Consider the following 22,514-nt stretch of genomic DNA (forward strand, 5'->3'; position numbering starts at 1 on the left):
AGGGGGCGCAATTGCCTTAGGTGCTCAGAGACAGCAATACAGGATAATGGCCACAAGGGGGCGCAATTGTCTTAGGTGCTCAGAGACAGCAATACAGGATAATGGCCACAAGGGGGCGCAATTGCCTTAGGTGCTCAGAGACAGCAATACAGACTAATAGGCACTAGGGGGCGCGTTGGCGTTGCGGGCCGAGGGACAGCAATACAGGCTAACGGCCACAAGGGGGCGCAATTGACTTAGGTGCGCAGAGACAGCAATACAGGATAATGGCCACAAGGGGGCGCAATTGCCTTAGGTACTCAGAGACAGCAATACAGGATAATGGGCACAAGGGGGCGCGTTGGCGTTGGGGACTGAGCGACAGCAATACAGGCTAATGGCCACAAGGGGGCGCAATTGTCTTAGGTGCTCAGAGACAGCAATACAGGATAATGGCCACAAGGGGGCGCAATTGCCTTAGGTGCTCAGAGACAGCAATACAGACTAACGGGTAGGGGGGGGCGAAATGGTGCTGGGGGCTCAGTGATAGCAATCCAGACTAATAGGCACTAGGGGGCGGATTGGCGTTGCGGGCTGAGGGACAGCAATACAGTCTAAAGGGCACAAGGGGGCGGAATTGTCTTAGTGGCTCAGAGACAGCAATACAGACTAATAGGCACTAGGGGGCGCAATCGTGTTGCGCGCCGAGAAAGACCAATACAGCCTCATGGGCACAAGAGGGCGCAATGGTGTTGGGGGCTCAGAGACAGCAATCCAGGCTGCCCGACACTCACTAAGGGGTGTAGAATAGTGATAGAAATGTAGCCGTGTTAGTCTGGGGTAGCTGAAGCAAAACGCAGGACAATGTAGCACTTTAAAGACTAACAAGATGGTTTATTAGATGATGAGCTTTCGCGGGCCAGACCCACTTCCTCAGAGGTCTGGCCCACGAAAGCTCATCACCTAATAAACCATCTTGATAGTCTTTAAAGTGCTACATTGTCCTGCATTTTGCTAAGGGGTGTAGAGAGGTGAAAATGGGTTAAGAGGTGTCTATATAGCTAGCACTAAGGGAACGAGCGGCAGGAGTGTGAAATGGAGGCGGAACGGTCCGTGGCTCTGAAACACTCTGACATTTGAGGGCCAAGGCTGTGGCCGTTGGCGAGGGAGTTTGTGGAAGAGAAGCCCGGTGGCATGCCATGCCATGTCCTGGCACTAGGGCTCAATGGCAGGCCTTGCACCGGTAGTTTTCTGCTGTATTTAATGCCGCCTGGCCGTGTGTGACCAAGGGCGGAATTTTGGGCGGGTAGGGGAGGCAGCAGCCGTGCGCTCCGGGAGGCGGCTTGCTCTTCATCCCGTACCCGCACGCTACGGGAGCGAGGGGAACGTAAGCAAGGAACGCAAGTGCTATCCCCTCGCTCCCTTAGCGTCTGGGCACGGGAGGAAAAGCAACCTGCGTCCGTCCCGCCGCCCGCCCGAAATCCCACCCTTGGCTAAATCCCTTAGCTAAATGACCATAAAAAAACCCAGGGACAAACGGCTTTCAGTGACACCGATGTAACTGCTCCAAATCAGAGGAGCTAGTTCAGATTCACACCAGTGTCTGAGGACAAAAAGTCAAGTTGAAAGGACTCCTGCGCTTTGATACGAGAGAACTGGCTCTTCCCTGCAGAGGAAGGCGTGGCTAGGGCACGAGACCTTCACGTGACCGAGAGAGGCGCGAGCAAAGGAGCCAATCAAAGAGAGGCGTCTGAAAGCAGCCAATCAGAGCCTCGCCGGGACATATAAAAGGAGCTGCAGCAGAGGTGAGCGCTATTTGCCGGTGGGGACTCCGAAGGTGAGGCTGGCGTCTGTGATGAGACTTGAGCGCTGCCGTTTTCGTTCCGCTGCTTCGTGAGTATTCCCCTCCCGTTGGGCCTGGAGTCTCCCCTTCGGCTGGGACCCTGCCCTGCATCCCTCACCCGCTCGGCCTAAAAACCCGTGCGCCTGGGGCCTGACTCTGCCTTGGGTGCCGTCCCACATGGGGGCGGCCGGGCCCGCGGCGTCCGGCCGCTTTTCCCCGGGGGCTGCGGGGCGGCCGGGCCCGCGGCGTCCGGCCGCTTTTCCCCGGGGGCTGCGGGGCGGCCGGGCCCGCGGCGTCCGGCCGCTTTTCCCCGGGGGCTGCGGGGCGGCCGGGCCCGCGGCGTCCGGCCGCTTTTCCCCGGGGGCTGCGGGGCGGCCGGGCCCGCGGCGTCCGGCCGCTTTTCCCCGGGGGCTGCGGGGCGGCCGGGCCCGCGGCGTCCGGCCGCTTTTCCCCGGGGGCTGCGGGGCGGCCGGGCCCGCGGCGTCCGGCCGCTTTTCCCCGGGGGCTGCGGGGCGGCCGGGCCCGCGGCGTCCGGCCGCTTTTCCCCGGGGGCTGCGGGGCGGCCGGGCCCGCGGCGTCCGGCCGCTTTTCCCCGGGGGCTGCGGGGCGGCCGGGCCCGCGGCGTCCGGCCGCTTTTCCCCGGGGGCTGCGGGGCGGCCGGGCCCGCGGCGTCCGGCCGCTTTTCCCCGGGGGCTGCGGGGCGGCCGGGCCCGCGGCGTCCGGCCGCTTTTCCCCGGGGGCTGCGGGGCGGCCGGGCCCGCGGCGTCGGGCCGCCTTTCCCCGGGGGCTGCGGGGCCTCCTGAGCTCAAGGGTCGGAGGTGAGGGCGGATCCTATGTACGTTGCTCTTCACGGTACTGCTCTCTCTCTCTCTCTCCCCTCAGGGTGCTAGGTCCGGCGCTCATTGACTGGCGGGAGTGGAGCGGGGACTTTGCAACTGTACTACATTACAGCTAGGAAGCTCTGGACTTTAGTTTAAGGGGTGGTTGCTGTGCTTAGGGGGCACTAGGAGCAGCAACGTGCACTACGGGAGACTTCCCCTCTTTCGCTCTGTGCTGACTATTAACCAGGGTGGCCACCTCTTTTTTCCTCCTTCCTGCCCCACAATATCACTCTCTGCCTCTGTCTAGTGTGTGTTAGGCAACCTAACATTTTCTCCTTGACTCTCTGCTTGCTGACCTGTGCCTGGTATATTAGAAGTGTATGTCTCTCCTCATCCTCTCGCCTTTATCTCTATGCCTCATCTGTTGTATTCAGGAGACTTTGTTCAGTTTAGCTGCCGCTTCCTGCCTATGGAAGCTCTCCTGTCCCTTTGTGCAATCTACCTGCTCCTCCTTCTCCCTTCCGCTCTTGGCTCTCTTCCACCCTAGTGCCCTGTGAAAACTATAACAGCTCTTTTTCCCCCCTTTCACCTCTGCTGGCTTCGTTTCCCCATTAGCTTTATAAGTGCCCCTTTGTCTTCAGTCATTTGCCCCTACTGCCCATTGTGTAGCAAAGCCTTCCATTTCTCCATCTGGTGCCCCTAAAGCCTGTTCCTCGGGATAGCCACCCTTCCTCCCACTCCTGCCTCGGGGGGCGTCCATGAGGCGCATAACCGTCCTTTTCTCCACTTTCCTTTCAGCTGTACTTAGTCCTGGTGTTGAGGTAGTTTGAGCCCCTGTCTCCTCTCAGTTTTTAATGGCCCTTGTGGGCTATAGTTGCCTCTGCTCCCCTTTCACTGTCTGCTGTCCTTCCTGCCCTTTTTGCAAGAGAGCTGCCCCTTTCTTGCCCCCCCGTAGCGGCTATGAAATAAGGGCGTCCTTTTCCCGCTTGTTCTTCATTATTGAGCCTATCCTCCCTCGGTCCCCTTTCATCCTCTGCGTGCCCTGGTGGGCGTTAAAATGTGGGTTTTGCCTCCTTCTCGCCTCCTCAGTCCGCTGCCCCTACAGCCCGTTGACTCTGAGGAGGGGACAGGGCAGCTTTACTGCATAACGACACCCCCTATGGCGTGGAGAGGGTAAACGGGGGTGAGGGGCGGGTCTCTGCACAGTGGACACTAGGAGCGGTAATGTAGTAGGAGGGCTCTTTGCCCTCTTGAACTCTCTGCTGCCCCTAGCGTCCATTAGCTTGTAAAGGGGGGGGGGAAACGGGACAATGGGCCTCACCCCCTGTGCTGTCCCCTAGTGGCCGTTGGGAGGTATAACATGTCTTCCTTCCCTCTTTTGCCCTGAGTGAGGGTTGGTTATGGAGGCTAGGCCGCCCCTGTTTTCTGCCCTGAGTTGTGCCTCTTAGCCTTTCGATCTGCCTTTCCCGCCTTTTGACCCTCTTGCCCCTTTCCTCGACCTTTCCCTGTTGTCCTAGTGCCCGTTGTACTTGAACTGCCTTCTTTTTCCCCTTCTCCCTCTCTGCTCCCCATTGTGCGTGTTACGGCCACCCTCCTCAATTTGCTCCCTCTATTGCTGTTGTGTGGTATACAAGTGCTTTTGCTCGGAGCTGACTATTAACCGGGGTGGCCTACTCTTTTTTCCTCCTCCCCGCCCCGCTATTTCACACTCTGCCTCTGCCTAGTGCGTGTTAGGCAACCTAACCTTTTCTCCTTGACTGTCTGCTCTCCTGTGCCTCTTACGTTAGAAATGTGTCTCTCTCCTCCTCCCCCCCTTTACCTCTATGCCTCATCTGTTGTATCCAGGAGACCTTGTTCAGTTTAGCTGCCGCTTCCTCCCTATAGAAGCTCTCCTTCCCCTTTGTGTGCTTTGTGCAATCTACCTGCTCCTCCTTCTCCCTTCCGCTCTTGGCTCTCTTCCACCCTAGTGCCCTGTGTAAACAATAACAGCTCTCTTCCCCCCTTTCACCTCTGCTGTGTTCGTTTCCCCATTAGCTTTATAAGTGCCCCTTTGTCTTCAGTCATTTGCCCCTACTGCCCATTGTGTAGTAAAGCCTTCCATTTTGCCATCTGGTGCCCCTAAAGCCTGTTCCTCAGGATAGCCACCCTTCCTTCCACTCCTGCCTCGGGGGCGTCCATGAGGCGCATAACCGTCCTTTTCTCCACTTTGCTTTCAGCTGTACTTAGTCGTGGTGTTGAGGTAGTTTGAGCCCCTGTCTCCTCTCAGTTTTTAATGGCCCTTGTGGGCTATAGTTGCCTCTGCTCCCCTTTCACTGTCTGCTGTCCTTCCTGCCCTTTTTGCAAGAGAGCTGCCCCTTTCTTGCCCCCGGTAGCGGCTATGAAATAAGGGCGTCCTTTTCCCGCTTGTTCTTCATTATTGAGCCTATCCTCCCTCGGTCCCCTTTCATCCTCTGCGTGCCCTGGTGGGCGTTAAAATGTGGGTTTTGCCGCCTCCTCGCCTCCTCAGTCCGCTGCCCCTACAGCCCGTTGACTCTGAGGAGGGGACAGGGCAGCTTTACTGCATAAGGACGCCCCCTATGGCGTGGAGAGGGTAAACGGGGGTGAGGGGCGGGTCCCTGCACAGTGACACTAGAAGGGGTAATGTAGTAAGGAGGGCTCTTTGCCCTCTTGAGCACTCTGCTGCCCCTAGCGTCCATTAGGTTGTAAAAGGAGGGCGTGGGGGGAAGGAACAATGGCCCTCAGCCCCTGTGCTGCCCCCTAGTGGCCGTTGGGAGGTAGAACATGTCTTCCCTCCCTCTTTTGCCATTTGTGAGGGTTGGTTATGGAGGCTAGGCGCCCCTGTTTTCTGCCCTGAGTTGTGCCTCTTAGCCTTTCGATCTGCCTTTCCCGCCTTTTGGCCCTCTTCTCCCTTTCCTCCTCCTCTCCCTGTTGTCCTAGTGCCCGTTGTACTTGGACTGCTTTCGTTCCCCTTCTCTCCTCCCCATTGTGCGTTACCTCCCCCTTCCTCAGTCTACCTGTAGTGTTGTTTTGTGGTATAGAAGTATCTACGCTCTGTGCTGGCTATTAACCGGGGTGGCCGCCTTTCCCTCTCTCCCACCATTTCACTCTCCATCTGCCTACTGCATGTTAGGTAATCTAGGCCTCCTCTCCTGTGCTTCAAAAGTTACGTGTGTCTTCTTCTCCTCCTCCTCCCCCCCCCCCCCTTCTATGCCTCCTCTGTTGTGTTCAGGAGACTTGGTTTAGTTCAGCCACCACTTTATTCCTGCTTTGAATTCTCTGCTGCCTCTCGTATTGCTTAGACTGTATAAGCGGTCCACCTCCGTCTCCTGCTGCTTCCCCCCAGTGGCCAATGTGAAGAATAGCCTTCTGGGGCTCTGCTCCCCATTGTGTCGGTTATGCAGGATAGGCACGCTTGTTCCTTCCCCTTCTTTTCTGCCCTCAGTGGTGCTCTTTAAGCTTTTTCTACCATCTTAGCCCAAGTGCTTATTGCGCAGTGTAGCTGACGCTTTTAATTTTACCGCTTGTGCCTAGTGTAATTGTGCTTAGTGTCCCCTTACCCATATACCTTATAGCAGTGGTCTCCAACCTTTCTACACCCGAGATCGCTTTTTAAATCTCCAAACAGGCGAAGATCTACCAGCCTGCCCCTTCCTTGAAGCCCCGCCCTCTCTATTCCCCTCCTGTCCATCACTTGCTATCCCCAGCCCTTACTTACAGACTCTGATAAACAGTTTATTTTTAAATTATGCGATGTTTAAAATTAAAATCATGTGTTTATAGTTATGAAATAAATGTTTTTTATTCATGCTATTTAAATCTAAAATGAAGCATTTATAATTATACATTTTGTGGGGACAGAGTTCTGCGGCGGGGGGCAGGGAAGAGGACAGGGTTCTGCAGCAGGGGACAGAGTGCCAGTGGGGAAAGGTTTCTGCAGCTGGGGACAGGGTGTCAGTGGGGACAGGAATAGAGACAGATTTCTGTAGCTGGGAACAGGGGAGTGGGAACAGAATTCTGTGGCTGGGGAGCGGGGTGCCAGTGGAGGCAGAGAGTCCCCTGCTTCTGCCTCCTCTCAGGATTCCACCCCAGAGGGAAAGCAGCGTGTGCCTGCCCCGGGGCTGAACTCCTCTCTTCTCTCCCCCCCCCCCCGCCCGCCCGTGCAGGGAAACCCAGTGCGTGCCTGCCCCGGGGTTGACTCACCCCTCCTGTGTGGTGCAGGGAGCCAATGCTCCCTCCCGCAGTACACCCGGCAGAGCAGCTAGCGCTACTTCGGGAATCGCTGGAAGTGGTGCTAAGCTGCAGGACTTCTGTCCATCCCCGGGAAGCCTACACTACCTCCATTTTCACTTTAGGTAGGTAGTGGGGCTTCTCGGGGGTGGGAGGGAAATGAGGGCGGGGCGGACAGGATGCCTCGCTATCGACTGGTCGTGGCCTCACGATTGACCAGTCGATCACGATCGACCTGTTGGTGACCACAGCCTTATAGTGATCTTGTCTGTTTTAAGCTAGTTTTTTTCCTTCATCAGACTTCCTCTAATTGGTCAACATGATGCCTGATGATGGAATTGGCACACAAGCGCTGTGGATGAGAACAAAAGAATTACGGTAAGGCTTCCCTTTCCCTAGTGTTACCATTCCTTCCATGTGTGCTCTTTAGCAGGTATAAATGCCCCTTGAACATGAAAGCATCTGCTACCTATAGCTTCTGTGGCTGACAATATACGCACCCTTTCCTCTCCTTTGATTCTCTTACCCTATTTTCCATTGTGGAATATAACGGCTTCTTTCCCATTATGTGTTTTTGTTGGTCCTCACGCTCTTCCTCAGTGTAGCTGCCGCTTATTTGATTGACGGTCCTCTGCTGTTTGCTCCCCTTAGGAAGAATAAAGATCCCTTACCCACTTTTCTCTTGAAACCTCCTAGTCCCCATTACTTGTACTCAGATTTGCTACCCTTTCCCTCCTTTTCTCTCCCTGGTGTGTTCCGTATTCAATGTTAGGCAGATGATCCTTTCCCTCTCACTCCTCAATGGAGCCAATACCCCCTTCTCACCTTCTATACTTTGATCTGAGCTAGGGAGCATACCTTCCATTTAGATTCCCGCTATGACCTTTTAGGCCATTGAACTCACCCATAAATCCCTCCTGGGTCCTCGCCTGTCGGGCGCTTGCTTGCCTGTTTGGCTCGTCGCGGCTGTCTGTATTGCCCCCTTCTTCAGCATGGCCGCCCCAAATTCCCCTGGGACCTTCTGCCTCCTGCAGTGGGTTTTACGCGGTAGAGCTGCCCTTTTTCCCCTCCTCAGAGTCAACGGGCAGTAGGGGCTGCGGACTGGGGGGGGGGGGGGAAAGGGCAGCTCTACTGCACGAGACCCAGTGTGGGATAGAGAAGGCGAAAGGGGAGTTTAGGGGCCAGGTGTGCTGCACGACGGGGCAATAGAGGTGGCGGCGGCGGCGGCGGCAGTGTCCCATATTGCCTGACGGCCACTAGGCGCAGCAGTCTAGCGAGGGAGCCGCTTGGCGCCCCCTCGTCCCTTTTCTGGTCCCAGTCCCCTTTTGGGCTTCCCCACACCCCTGTCCTCTGCTGCTCCGAGTGCCGGTTACGCCGTACAAGCTCCCCTTTGCCCGCTTCCCGTCTCGGCTCCAAGCTGGTGTTCCTTGGGCGGGGCCCGGGCCTCCTCTTGGCTGCCCTGCATCCATGCTCCTCCTAAGGGGTTGCTGTACGGTGTCGGTGCCCTTCCCTCTCCTGAGTCTCCTTAATGCTTCCTCCTTTCATACGGTAGAGCTGCCCCTTAGATACTCTCTCCCTCTTCAGCACTGCTGCCTCGTTTTCCCCTGTGTGCATTATAGCTGCCCTAGTGGGCCTTGGCCTCTAGTGCCCCTTGTACAGGTGTGGGCCGTTTGGTCGCCCTCTGCTGCCCCTCTCCTGCTCTCCTCTCGCTATGGCCCTTTAGGCCCTGGACCTCACCCGTCCCTCCTCGAGCCTCGGCTCTCGCTAGCGTCTTGTGAGGCCGAGGAAGTGTCCTCCGCTGAGCCCTGGTGACCGTTCTGCAATTTAGCCTCCCCCCTCTTTGTCCTATTGCGCGCCTCCCTCCCCCGGGCCGGTGCCCGTGATGCGGGTCGGACGCTTGCTTGCCCGTTTGGCTCGTCCCGGCTGTCTGTATTGCCCTTTCTTCAGCATGGCCTCCCCTAATTCCCCTGGGACCTTCTGCCTCCTGCAGTGGGTTTTACGCAGTAGAGCTGCCCTTTTTCCCCCCCTCAGTGTCAACGGGCAGTAGGGGCCGCGGACTGGGAGGGGGGGGGGAAAGGGCAGCTCTACTGCACGAGACCCAGTGTGGGATAGAGAAGGCGAAAGGGGAGTTTAGGGGCCAGGTGTGCTGCCTGACGGGGCAATAGAGGCGGCGGCAGTGTCCCATATTGCCTGACGGCCACTAGGCGCAGCAGTCTAGAGAGGGAGCCGCTTGGCGCCCCTTCGTCCCTTTTCTTGTCCCAGTCCCCTTTTGGGCTTCCCCACGCCCCTGTCCTCTGCTGCTCCGAGTGCCCGTTACGCCGTACAGGCTCCCCTTTGCCCGCTTCCCGTCTCGGCTCCAAGCTGGTGTTCCTTGGGCGGGGCCCGGGCCTCCTCTTGGCTGCCCTGCATCCATGCTCCTCCTAAGGGGTTGCTGTACGGTGTCGGTGCCCTTCCCTCTCCTGAGTCTCCTTAATGCTTCCTCCTTTCATACGGTAGAGCTGCCCCTTAGACGCTCTCTCCCTCTTCAGCACTGCTGCCTCGTTTTCCCCTGTGTGCATTATAGCTGCCCGAGTGGGCCTTGGTCTCTAGTGCCCCTTGTACAGGTGTGGGCCGTTTGGTCGCCGTCTGCTGCCCCTCTCCTGCTCTCCTCCCGCTATGGCCCTTTAGGCCGCTGACCTCACTCGTCCATCCCTCCTGGGTCCTCGCCTGTCCCCCCGCTGTTTGGGAGGCGATCCACCGGGCCTCTCTGGCCCTTCCCCCCGCCCACTCCTGCTGCGCCCTAGTGGCCATTCTAAGGTATAGCGCTCCCCCTTCTCCTAGTCAAGGTGCCTTTTGGTAACTGGGTTTGGTTCTTTAAAGGATTTGAAACTACAGACAGAGGAATACTCTTTTTAGGGTCAAACAAAGACTTTTTTATTTTTTCTATTTAAATCAATTTACTATTCTTGATTTTTTTTTTAAGACAATATAATATACAAAGAAAAAGTAAAAAAAAATAGTACAGTTAAAAAAAGCAAGAAATAAAAACTTCTCTTCCAGAGATACCCTCCTGATTTACTTTTAAACAATTTATGGAGTTAACAAATATATAATATTTATGTTAAGAAAGATAGAAGCATTGCTTAGGTTCAGGAGATATTCTTTTGTTTATGTTTTTTCTGTCTTTGTGTTTTTCGTTGGAACTCACCACTGGTGTTCGTTCTTTTTTGGAGTTTATTTGTTCCCCTTTCGGAGCTTATGTACGGCAGCGAGATTCAGCGCCGGGGAGGGAGCTTTGGTTGATCAGACTTAGGATTTTGGATTCGCAACCCGTCCACTCTTGGTCTGTTTCAGCTAACTTTATATATCTTGCTTGGGTATTTTGGTGGTACTCCTCCACTCGCTTGACAATTGCTGACATTAGATTTTTGTTGTCTTATTCTGGTTTTACAAAAACTTTCGTCTGCTCCTTTTGGGGTAATTAGCACTTTTGTTGCATACCTCTGTCTGAGTTATTTACTTCTTTAAAAGCGGCGGGGTTATTGTTGGTCATCTAATCAAATTTTGTTTTCATTTTTATCTCCTGTATCTCAGAATGCTGACTTGCTTTGACACTTACAATTAAACTAGTGCTCATTTGACATATTCTGGGTAGGCTTTAACACATCCTTTTGAGTCAAATGAGACACTTTAATTACAATAACTTTATTTCCCTCTGTGCTTGTGGATTTGCTATTTGCTCGTTTTCTATTTGTTTTATTTTCATAAATGTTATAGTTTGTTTTTGGGAAAATTTTTTACACATATAGAATATTCTTATTACAATTATTAATATTATTATTGTACAAATAATCTAAAACTCTTTTTTTGATATCAACATGGATAAAAAGTTTTAAACACTTGCTTTTTGTCGTCTTGTACTTTTTATACTTAATTGTTTTATCTAAATTATGTAATACGTTTACTATTGTTATGGGTGATTCGTTTACGTGTTTTACAGTTTGATTCTTGATTGCTAGCTTAATACATTTTCTAACTTTTAACAAAATGTTCTAATTTCGTTTCTTTACGTCTAGATTTATAACTTCTATTTTTTGTAAGTTTAGTTTTTGTATTGTGAAATGCTCTACTGGTAATATTACTTGGGTGTCTTGGAAAGTTTGTTTTGTTATGGCTTTCATTTCTTTTGTTAAAAATCGGATCTACGACACTATATTTTGTTCAGTAGTCTTATTGCTTTTTTTAGTGCAGTTGTAACTCATTTGTGTTAAGTTTTATAGTTTGTTTACATTACGAAAAGGTACGGTGACATTCATTTTAACTGGTATAACATAACATTTATTATGCATTATTTTTTTGCTTAACAATTGCTAAATTGAGTCACTACAGTGACAAACAATTAAATGGGTTTGGTTAGAGCTTATGTATTCTTTACATTTATTTGGTAACTAATTAATTTTACTCGTTAATGTGGACACAACTTTTTGTCTATTAAACAATGCTGGTTTACACATCTTGAACTTTTCTGAACTATTACATTAATGCTTAGGTGTAGAAACTATTCTTTTTGTTTATACTTCACTTGTTTCTTTATATCTTTCTTGTTGGTATAATTATTGCTTCTTATCTTATATTAATTCTATGGGATGTTATTTCATGACTGATTTGTGCTGTATCTGGTATTTTGACGAATGGTGCTTTTTTACTTATCCCTCTCTCATCTTTCTTAATTTTTTGCAATAATTTTTTTCTAAAACTACTACTACTACTACTACTGTACAAACTTATGCAATTTAGATTATTTAAATACATAGATATATTTTTACTTTATTCTTGTTTTATCGGCATTTGTATTAGATATGTTTACAGCTGTATTTACTTAATGTAATAATTTTGCCGTTTCAGCTTTTTCATGGTGACTATTATTTTTCTACTTAATGAATTAATTGCTAACAAATCTGGTTTTACATCCTCCTCCCATTGCTTTAATAATTTTTTTGGTTGCTTATATATCTTCTTTTCTTTTTTCGTGACTTTCATGTTGTGCAATTTATACTATGTTCTATTCTTTCTTTCTTTTTTATATGCTGGTTGCAATCTTATTATTACTCTTCCTGTTTTTGTTGGTTGTAAATTTGAGGGGGGTATTACAACTGTTAATGTTGGAAGGGTTGCATTACTATCTGATGTAGCTAAGGCTGTGGTTCCAGATAGTGGAATTGTTACAAATGTGGTTTGGATCTATGGGTTGTGTGTTTCTGTTGGGTTGCTAATATTAAGCTATACGCCATATAATGGTGTTATGCTAAAGCTAAATAAACTTTGGTTTGGGGCTTGTATGCTTATCATTGTATGGGGGGGAGAGGGGGGAGTGTGCGCTTTCATATGATTTGTTTACTTAATTGTTCATGTTAGCTTTAATACTATACAAGCGGGACATATTCTAACTGGTATCATTTTGTTGAATTATAACTAGAGTTTGATTTACAGGCAGTCCCCGGGTTACGTACAAGATGGGGACTGTAGGTTTGTTCTTAAGTTGAATTTGTATGTAAGTCGGAACTGGTACATACTGTAGGGGAAACTCTAGCCAAACATTTCTCCAGAGCTCAGTTTTATTCTCCCACACCTCACTTCCCTCAGTCCTTTATTCTCAAGCTGAGGTGTCTGCTGAGAAAAGCCGCTCCGCGTCTCCCTGGTCCGCTGGGGGGAAGCAGCGAGTGCAGGGTTGCCTCACCCCGTTTGTAAGTAGGGATCCGATGTAAGTCGGATCCATGTAACCCGGGGACTGCCTGTACTTCTTCTTTCCTAGTGGGGGTGGTATAGTTTATTTTACACACTTGCCACTGGGCTGGTTTGTTAGCTAATTTAGTTTGGGTGGTGGTGGTGTTTTTGACTTGGGTCTAGTTTTGTTGTAATGGATCATACTTACTATTTAAGCTGGTCTATCTTGCACTGTTAACGTGATTTTTAGTGATGATGAACAACTTGTAATATATAATCTTGTGGAACTGTTAATTTCATTCTTTACTACTTAGCTAATTATGGTGTGCTAATCTTTTTCTTGTTTTTGTTGTGATTACATAGGTGAATGGTAACTTTTTTGGTCTTTCTAATGCTACTCTTTTCTCTTTATTTTTCGTTGGCTATACAATCTATATTTTTTCTCTTTGCTTTATAGGAGGGCTTTTTTTAGTTTGGTTGCTGCTTGGGTTTTATATCTGGCTGTCGGCTTGTATGTTCATTTACATTTAATAAAACTGTATCTAATACTAGGTGTTAACCTTTAAAGGTGCTATTTTTAGTTGCTGTTTTAAGGTATCAGTTTTCTTTTCTGCTACTTTGTTGGATTGAGGATGGTATGGGAAATTTAAATGCTATGTTATGCCTTTTTCTATGGACTATTGTTCTAATTTTTTACTTCTAAATGGTGGGCTTCTATCTGATTGTATTATTTGTGGGCGTCTTTAAGCTGCTATTATTTTTTCTAAGGCTTTTAGTATGTGTTTTGCTTTTGGTTTTTTAAAAAGGAATTACTATAGTACTCTGATTTCTTAACTCTACCACAACTACTCGCTTTGGGTATTGTTTAGCACTCGGTAATGGTCTTATTATAAATCTGTTTGCTAATGGTTTCCTGGTTTATGATATTCTGGGTTATATGCTTTATTAGGCATATTTTAGCTGATTTATACGTTTAGTATTGTGACAAATTTTACAGGCTTTTATGTATTTTTTCATGTTCTTTTATTTTAATTCTTGATTCTCTTCCTGTATATATTGCTTTATCTATTCTCTTTCTTTTTGTGTCTTCAAAGTGGCTTGTGTATTCATGTAAGTATTTTATGAATGGATTTACTTCTTCTTTTTCTTTGTTTTTTTCTACTAACACTTTAAATTCTTGCAATTCTTTATCTAGTTGTTTGTGGTTAGTGTTGTATCTTTCTTTATGGCTAGGGATATGTTTTACTGATGTACCACTTACGTGATTTCTGATGATGGTCTATATTTCTCTCCACCCTGCATGTGTTTCAATGTCTGTGTTCTTTTTTAACAGTCTTTTTATACCATACATACTATCTATGCTTAATTTTTATGGTGACTTTCTTGTGTATGTTGTAATCTTATTCTAACTTTTTCTACTTCTGCTTCTTTTCTTTTAACACAATAAAGAACTTGTTTTCACATTTGGTACAGTAATATCTTGCTTTTGTTTTTCCCCCTTTCATGCTTTTATCTGTTAATATCTAGGGTGTTTCTGTTATTCTTGGTGTAGCTTTTGGGGCTTTAGGGCATTACATTTTTTCTTAGTTTAACATTTGACTAACTAGCTCGCTATAATACAGTTTTTCTTAAGTATTTGTCTGGCTTTCAAAGTTTGGTGGTATTATTTTTATGGTAAGCTATGCTAAAGCTGACACTTTTGGAGTGTGTAAAGTAAGACTTACACTTGTCATTAAAAAAGTACTTATCTTTTATTTTATTAAACTTATAATAGTTTTCTATATTCACTATAATGTTTTGGGGGTTTGTTAAATTGCAAAATCAATTTATCTACTTTTTCTTGTTTTTCTCTTTGTGTTACCCACTCTTCATTCTAGTTAATTTGTAATTCTCTTGGGGGTTTCTTAGGGTCTTACTTTTTTAATAGAGTGGGGTGTTACAAATTTTGGTTTAATTCTATTAAGGCTGCTTGGGCTTTTTCATTGTAGATAATTAAATCTTTCTTTCTTTCTTTTTAATAATTTCAATAAGGGTTTTATTTTATGTCTTAACTGTTGAATACTTGCTTCATTATAATTTACTATGCTTAAAACTTCTTGTAGCTGTTTGTGGGTTTTCGGAGGGTTATTTAACTACTTACTTACACCATTGGGGTAAGTTGTACTTATTGTTTTATTTTCTATCACTTGAATTCTTAGAAGGGAGTATTTACTTTGGGCTATAGTTACTTTTCTTTCGTTTATTTGCTATCTTTGAGTGGTTAAGTGTTCTATAGCTTCTTGTGTCTTGTCTCTTCTTAAAAGGTCATCTACATAGTATATTATTCGGGGATCTTGTTCTTAACTTTGTTGACTAAGGGTATACTTTATGGCATCTGTTGCTAATGTGCTGGTGAATTTTTATAACCTTGGGGGTAATGCGTTCCACCTATAGTATTTTCTTCTAATTGAAAAATTTAAGGTTCTTTTTTATAGGTATACTATAAAACATATCGTTTAAATCTATTAGTGCTCTTTATTTTAATTCTTCTTTTTCTTTTAAATATTGTTCTATAGTTGGTTTGTTTTAGGGGGGGTGGTGGTAAAGGCAACTGGTTGTATTGCTTCATTTATTTTTCTATAATCTCTTTTCTCTTTTTTTTTCTTTTTTTTTTTTTGGTATTCTTTATGCTGGACTTTTATATTGGGTGTGTAATACTTGTTTAATTTATTAGTAACTCTTTTAATGACTGATTAATGGGTTCTTTTCTTTCTGCTTTTGTTGGTATACTATTCACCTTTTGTGACATGGAATTTTTCATTGGATATTTGTATTGATAATACTGTTTTTAAATTCTGTCGTATTGTTGGATTCTGTATTATTATATTTATGCTTAGTATATTCTTTTCTTTTAGTACTACTGTGGTTTTTGTTACATTCTGTTTTTGTTTTACTTTTATTACTTCTGGTTGATACATTTTATCTTCATTTAGTCTTGACGTTCATATTTTACGTTTTCTTTTTTAATGTGGTACTTTTGCTTCATTTATTATGGTTATTTGGGCTTTTGTATCTAATAACTATTTAAATTGTTCATAATTCTTGGTGTTCTAATTTAATACTTCAGCACTTATATAAATTCTATTATCTTTTTTTCTTGGATTGTTTCGGGGCTTCTGCTACTCGTTTTTTGATTTAGAGAATTTTTGTCTATTCCTGCTATCTTTTTTTTTTTCTATTGCTGCTTGTTTCTGTTCTTGGGGCGTTATCTTTTTAAAATCTGGTTTACTGTATCTATTTCTTAACAGAAAACTAAATATGGCTTTTTCTTCTGTGTTTGGGTCTTTCCCCTTCTTCGGGGTTTGGAAATTTTCGCACGTTTTACGCGTGTCTCTCGGGGGATCGTATGTTGGTGCTGAGGTATGTTTGCGTACTACTTTTAAATCATTTATAGTTTCTAATATTCCCCAAACACTAGTCTTTGTTAGGGCTGTTGGCTACAATTTTAGGCTTTGGTTTCTTTCGTTCTCTTCTACTCTTTGCTATACTGTTTGTGGTGTTACTTTGTCTTCTTGTTATCAGACCTGGATCTTGTATATATTTAAATTGGTGAGGATCAGCTCTCTGTGCTGCTGTTAACTGTTTTTGGCTTTTTTCAACTAGTGCTAAAGTACACGGACCCCTTTAGTTGGATCTCATTTGTCGGCAGTTAAATATTTTCTTTTCTTTTTTTTAGCATATTTTATAAGGTCTTCTAGTACTTGTTAGTTGTTTGACTTGGCAATTTTAATATTTCTGGGCTACTTCTATTTCGGTACGGATCTGTCGCGTATCGGCTGTTCTTTCTAATATGTTTTGCAGTTTTTTCTAATTTGTTTCTTTAGATGGGGTTTTTTGTGTTACGTCTGGTAATAGTATTTTGCAATCTTTTAACTTTTATTTTGCTAGATCATTATTAGCTATTAAACATCTTAACTTTGAACATGTTACATGTAGGGTTATAGGTATGATTTTTTTTTCCCCTATTGCTAGAAGTGCTCTTATTTTGAGCATGTTTTTCTTCCCTTTCATCTTTATTACGATAGAACTAGTGGTTGAGAGGTTTTATACCTTCTGTTTTGTTTAACTTATCAAAAGGGCATCTTCTGCTCTTGTCAAATCCTGTTCGTGACGCCATTTTGGTAACTGGGTTTGGTTCTTTAAAGGATTTGAAACTACAGACAGAGGAATACTTTTTTTTTTTTTTTAGGGTCAAACAGATTTTTTCTATTTACTTTATAATTAATTTTCTATTGAAATCAATTTACTATTTTTGATTTTTTAAGACCATATAATATACAAAGAAAGTAGAAAAATAATACAGTTAAAAAAAAAAAAAAAACCCCAAGAAATACTAACTTCTCTTACAGATATACACTCCTGATTTACTTTTAAACAATTTATGGAGTTAACAAATATATAATCTTTATGTTAAGAAAGATAGAAGCTTTGCTTAGATTCAGGAGATATTCTTTTCTTTGTTTTTTCTTTCCTTAGATTTTTTGTTGCAACTTACGACTGGTGTTCGTTCTTTTTTTAGAGTTTATTTGTTCCCCTTTCGGAGCTTATGTACGGCAGCGAGATTCAGCGCCAAAGAGGGAGCTTTAGTTGATTAAATTTAGTTTTTTAGATTCGCAACCCGTCCACTCTTAGTCTGTTTCAGCTAACTTGTTTTAGTATTTTTAGTACTCCTCCACTCGCTTGACAATTGCTGACATTAGATTTTTGTTGTCTTATTCTGTTTTTACAAAAACTTTCGTCTGCTCCTTTTGAGGTAATTAGCACATTTGTTGCATACTGCTGTCTGAGTTACTTACTCGTTTAAAAGCGGCGGGGTTATTGTTGGTCATCTAATCAAATTTTGTTTTCATTTTTATCTCCTGTATCTCACAATGCTGCCTCTCTTTGACAGTTACAATTAAACTAGTGCTCATTTGACATATTCCAAGTAAGCTTCAACACATCCTTTTCACAGTAGGCAAAAGAGACGGCCCTTTTCTCTTTGACACGCTTCTTCTGTCTGCAGTGCCCGCGAGCTCCTAGAGCTGCCCTGTCCCTGCTTTTCAGCGTCTGTGTCCACCAGGGCAGCATAGCACGCACTCCTTTTAGTCCTTTTCTGCCCCGGGTGCCCTTTCGCACTCTCTCCTTCCGCTCTGGCCCCAAGTGCCCAGCATATAGGTGGGCCTCTTTGCCCCCTTAGCCGCATAAACACCTCCTCTCCTCCCGCTATGGCCTTTTAGGCCCTGGACCTCACCCGTCCCTCCTTGAGCCTCGGCTCTCCCTAGCGTCTTGTGAGGCCGAGGAAGTGTCCTCTGCTGAGCCCTGGTGACCATTCCGCAGTTTGGCCTCCCCTTTTTCCTATTGCGCGCCCCCCCCCCCCCCCCCCCCCCGGGGCCGGTACCCGTGATGCGGGTCGGGCGCTTGCTTGCCCGCTCGGCTCGTCCCGGCTGTCTGTATTGCCCCCTTCTTCAGCGTGGCCGCCCCTAATTCCCCTGGGACCTTCTGCCTCCTGCAGTGGGCTTTACGCGGTAGAGCTGCCCTTTTTCCCCTCCTCAGAGTCAACGGGCAGTAGGGGCCGCGGACTGGGGGGGGGGGGGGGGGGAAGGGCAGCTCTACTGCACGAGACCCAGTGTGGGATAGAGAAGGCGAAAGGGGAGTTTAGGGGCCAGGTGTGCTGCATGACGGGGCAATAGAGGCGGCGGCGGCGGCAGTGTCCGTGTTGCCTGACGGCCACTAGGGAGCCGCTTGGCGCCCTCTAGTCCCTTTTCTGGACCCAGTCCCCTTTTGGCTTCCCCATGCCCCTGTCCTCTGCTGCTCCGAGTGCCCGTTACGCCGTACAGGCTCCCCTTTGCCCGCTTCCCTTCTCGGCTCCAAGCTGCTGTTCCTTGGGCGTGGCCCGGGCCTCCTCTTGGCTGCCCTGCATCCATGCTCCTCCTAAGGGGTGCTGTACGGTGTCGGTGCCCTTCCCTCTCCTGAGTCTCCTTAATGCTTCCTCCTTTCATACGGTAGGGCTGCCCCTTAGACACTCTCTCCCTCTTCAGTACTGCTGCCTGGCTTTCCCCTCAGGCCCTGTGTGCATTATAGCTGCCCGCGTGGGCCTTGCCTGTCGCCTTGGCCCCTAGTGCCCGTTGTACAGGTGTGGCCGTTGGGTTGCCCTCTGCTGCCCCTTAGGCTGGGCAGCGGCCCCTTTCCTGCTCTCCTCCCGCTATGGCCCTTTAGACCGTTGACCTCACCCGTCCATCCCTCCTGGCTCCTCGCCTGTCCCCGCTGTTTGGGAGGCGAACCACCGGGCCTCGCTGGCCCTTCCCCCCCACTCGCTTCTGCCGCGCCCTAGTGGCCATTCTAAGGTATAGCGCCCCCCTTCTCCAGTGTCCCCTTTCCCCCAGTTGCCACCAGGGCAGGATAGCACGCACTCCTTTTAGTACTTTTCTTACCTAGGTGCCCGTTCCCTCTCTCCTTCCACTCTGGCCCCTAGTGCCCGGCATAGAGGTCTGCTTAGTAGGCAGCAGGGTAGCACCATCATGCCATTTTTGAAGGGTTTTTTTTTTTTTGGTCTCTCGTGCTCTTTTCCCCTGTACTTTTCTTCCTTCCTTTTCTCCCTACTCTAATGGGTCATGATAGTGTGTCAGGTGCCCTTCCTTCTCCTCAGTCTCCTAAGGGTTAAGTTCTTAGCACATGTTTTCAGCCCAGTGCCCCATTACTAGATTTTAAAGGGAGCAGCCAGATAACTGCTGCGTCCACAGGGGGTTGTGTACGTAGGAGCCGATGTGAGGTGTGAAATGAAAGCTTATGTTCTAATGATTCTGTGTGTGTGGTTCATGTACTTTTATGATGTCTATATGTTGAATTATGGATATGGACTTTGTGCTGATACTGGCCTGAAGTGCCTTTTTATAGGGACGGATGTCCAGTCAATGACTCTGGTAATTAGCAATGGCTCTCAAGGTGCCCAATACACACTTGCAGAATGTGTCTGGGACCGTCAAGCCAGCCAATATCATAGCTTGTGACATGAGACTAAGGGATAGGTCACTTGGCCATGTCACCTGCTCCAGCTTGGAAGATACCAGGGGAGAATATAAAACGCCATGAGGTGGACTGCATCTTGCCTTCAAATCTGCTACTGATTCCAGATGCAGCCTTGCCAGGAACAGCGAGACTGGAAGACTTGTTGGCCCATCCTGACATAGGATGTAAACCAGAGACTTTTAAGATAGCAGTTTGTGACATGTCTGCCTGGAGCCTGCATTGAGAATTTGGTGATTCAATGCATGTAATGTATTCTCCTTAACAACCTTACTCTCGTGCTTTTCTTTCTTTTATTAATAAACCTTTAGGTTTTAGATTCTGAAGGATTGGCTCAGCGTGATCTTGTGGGTAAGATCCGAAGTATAAACTGACCGGGGATTTGTGGATGGTTCTTTGGGACTGGAAAGACCTGTTTGGGGTAGGTGAGATTTGGTTCTATCACCCCCTCACCTGTGTGCAGACTTGGGGCTGATTGTGGCGCACGGAGAGTTGGGGTGTCAGAGGGGTTTTGCTCTTGAGGTTTCCTGCTGTGGTTGGATTGGCAGCTGAAGTGCTCTGCGTGACTGGTATATGACCTGTTTGCAAATAGTCTCCAGTCTGGGGCTGTAATGAGCCGCCCTGGGTTTTGAGCAATTCGCCCTCAGTGGATGCCCTCAGCAGTGCCCAGACCCGGCCTGGTCCATCACGCCCATTGAGTATTTTAGGAACCGCTTTATCCTCTGCAGTCTAGTCCCAAATGTGACCGTTTGCATTCCGTAATAGGTCTTAAGTAATGTTGCCATTGGCTTTTGCTTGTTGCCTGAGGAGGAGAAAAAGGCCGTATGTTCCTTCAGAATACCCAGTGTAACACGTGAAAGCAAGGCCAGTTTTTTAAGTCTGTCTTCATATAGGTACTGTTGTATAGATTTTCTGCCTTGTTGTTTGTCTGCACTCTTTCTAGTTTGTGATCGTCTTCAATGAAACGTAGTTCCAGAAACTGGATGCCATATTGAAATGGACGCCTGATTGCTGAGGACTGGAATAGAAGAATTATGGTAAGTCTCCCACTATTCACTGCGTACGTCTTCTGCCATTAGTGCTTTTTAGGAGATATAGCTGCCCCCTTCTGCTACTCCCGGTTCCCCGATAAAAGATATAACCTCCTCTTTTCCCTATTGATTGTAATGTGTCCTAATGCCAACAGGAGCTGGAGCTGTCCCCCTACTCCTTGTGCCCGTTTTTGAATATGGCCTCTCCCTCTCTCTTTTCATTGTGGGATCCTTCCTCTTCAGTAGGAAGCCTTGCCATCTAACATTTCGCTGTTGGTTCTGTTTCCACATACACACACACACACACACACACACACACAGCTGTTCTGGACTTAGCATCTTGACTCACAAAGGTACTTAGACACAAACTCAGGAGTTGAAGTGTGAATCTGAATTCAGGTGTCTAAATTCCAGTTTTACTCTGCCACTGAACCTTATAGGCACCTAAGTTGACTTGGCGCCTGAGCTTTCAGAGTAGATGTTCCCCGCAAGCCTATCTTTCTGATTCCTCACAGATGATAGATCACCTCTCTAGCACTCCAGATGCCTATTGCCCATCAAAACCCCAATGGAAAACAGGAGTTCACCTGCCAATTGCACATGTGGGGGCCCATCTGAAAAGTTGGTTCCTAGGCCGTTTTGCATTCATAATCTGGGCAGCGAAGACTGTATCACCATGGGCTTTACAAGCCAGGGGTCAGTGCTCTCCCCAAACTGAGAGTTTAAGGTTCAGTTCTCCCCTTTGCCTGGTTCTCAGGCTAGTGTCATTCTGAGGCGGTGTCTACACTAAAATTAAGTTCAATGGCTGTGGACATACCCAGTCACTGTGTCGGTGCAGTACATCCTCACTAGCAGTGCTAGCATTGATGCAGAGCGCAGTGCACCGTGTGACAAAGGACATTTGTCCCAGGTTTTGTCACCGTGCCTGTGACCTGCACAGCACAGGCAGATACATGACCCTGGTCGCCCTGGCAACCACAATCCAAGGGCCCTCACCAGCCTTGTTAATGTTAGTGAGTGTGATATGTTCTTACTGTTTTCCTTTAATCCTAGATAATGGGCCCAGGACCCAAGGATCATCACGCCAGCTTGAGGCGGCATCGTCCTCCTGTATACGCATCATAACTTTTTTAGACAAAAGTTGCCATTGAATTGTCTGGCTTTTTTTGTTTGGTTTACTTAGCTTGTTAGGAATAACTACCTGTATTACTGATAAGAAGTTTAATTGGCGATGGGCGGAGTTGCTGTGTAACCTTCATAGTAGATTGGCTTATGTGCTCATTTGGTCTTGCTGCTAGAACCTATGGAATTGCTTGCCCTCCGTCCGCCGCGCCCCTCCTCCCCGATATAATGTATTGTAATGTTTTGCTTAACCAGTGTGTTCCAGCTTAACCCCTGGTTCTCGCTCGACCAGTGCTGTGTGTAATAAATCCTCCGACTTGTTTTCACCACATCCAGAGTGTTGAGACCTTATTCCTAACAAGTAGCTACATCTACTTGAGCTGTGCCGGAAAGGTGCCCTCGAGCCCAGATCCCACACTCCTGCAACGGTCCCTATTTCCAGACTCTGCAGCCCCATCCCGCTCCTGCACCCTTCTTCCTGCCCATAACCCTGCACCACCACACTCTAGCACCCTCTCACGCCCAGACCCCACACCTTCCCCCCCCCCCTCCCAGCCTGCTCCTGAACCCTCTCTCCTGCCCGCATTCTATGTTCCTGGCTCGCGCCCCCTCCCCCCCGCCAGACCTTGCTCTAGCAGCACACGGAGCCCCCCTCATTTTTGATCCCATCTTAGACACTAGCAGGGCCCCACAACTTCCACTAGCCCCAGCCTAAGGCAGACTTTTGAAAAACATGGTCAAAAA

The 22,514-nt window shown here is 47.4% G+C and overlaps 1 long non-coding RNA gene across 1 annotated transcript; it reads left to right on the forward strand.

Moving 5' to 3' along the window:
* Positions 1-1,778: 1,778 nt before the first annotated feature.
* On the forward strand, positions 1,779-22,101 carry LOC149524703 (uncharacterized). Its single transcript, XR_016349201.1, has 5 exons — positions 1,779-1,872; positions 7,170-7,248; positions 19,929-20,038; positions 20,561-20,654; positions 21,702-22,101. It is a non-coding gene; the product is annotated as an uncharacterized LOC149524703 (long non-coding RNA).
* The last annotated feature ends 413 nt before the right edge of the window (positions 22,102-22,514 follow it).

The sequence above is a fragment of the Pelodiscus sinensis genome, chromosome 3 (genome assembly GCF_052426305.1).
Source record: "Pelodiscus sinensis isolate ZL-2025 chromosome 3, ASM5242630v1, whole genome shotgun sequence".
Lineage (NCBI taxonomy): Eukaryota > Metazoa > Chordata > Testudines > Trionychidae > Pelodiscus > Pelodiscus sinensis.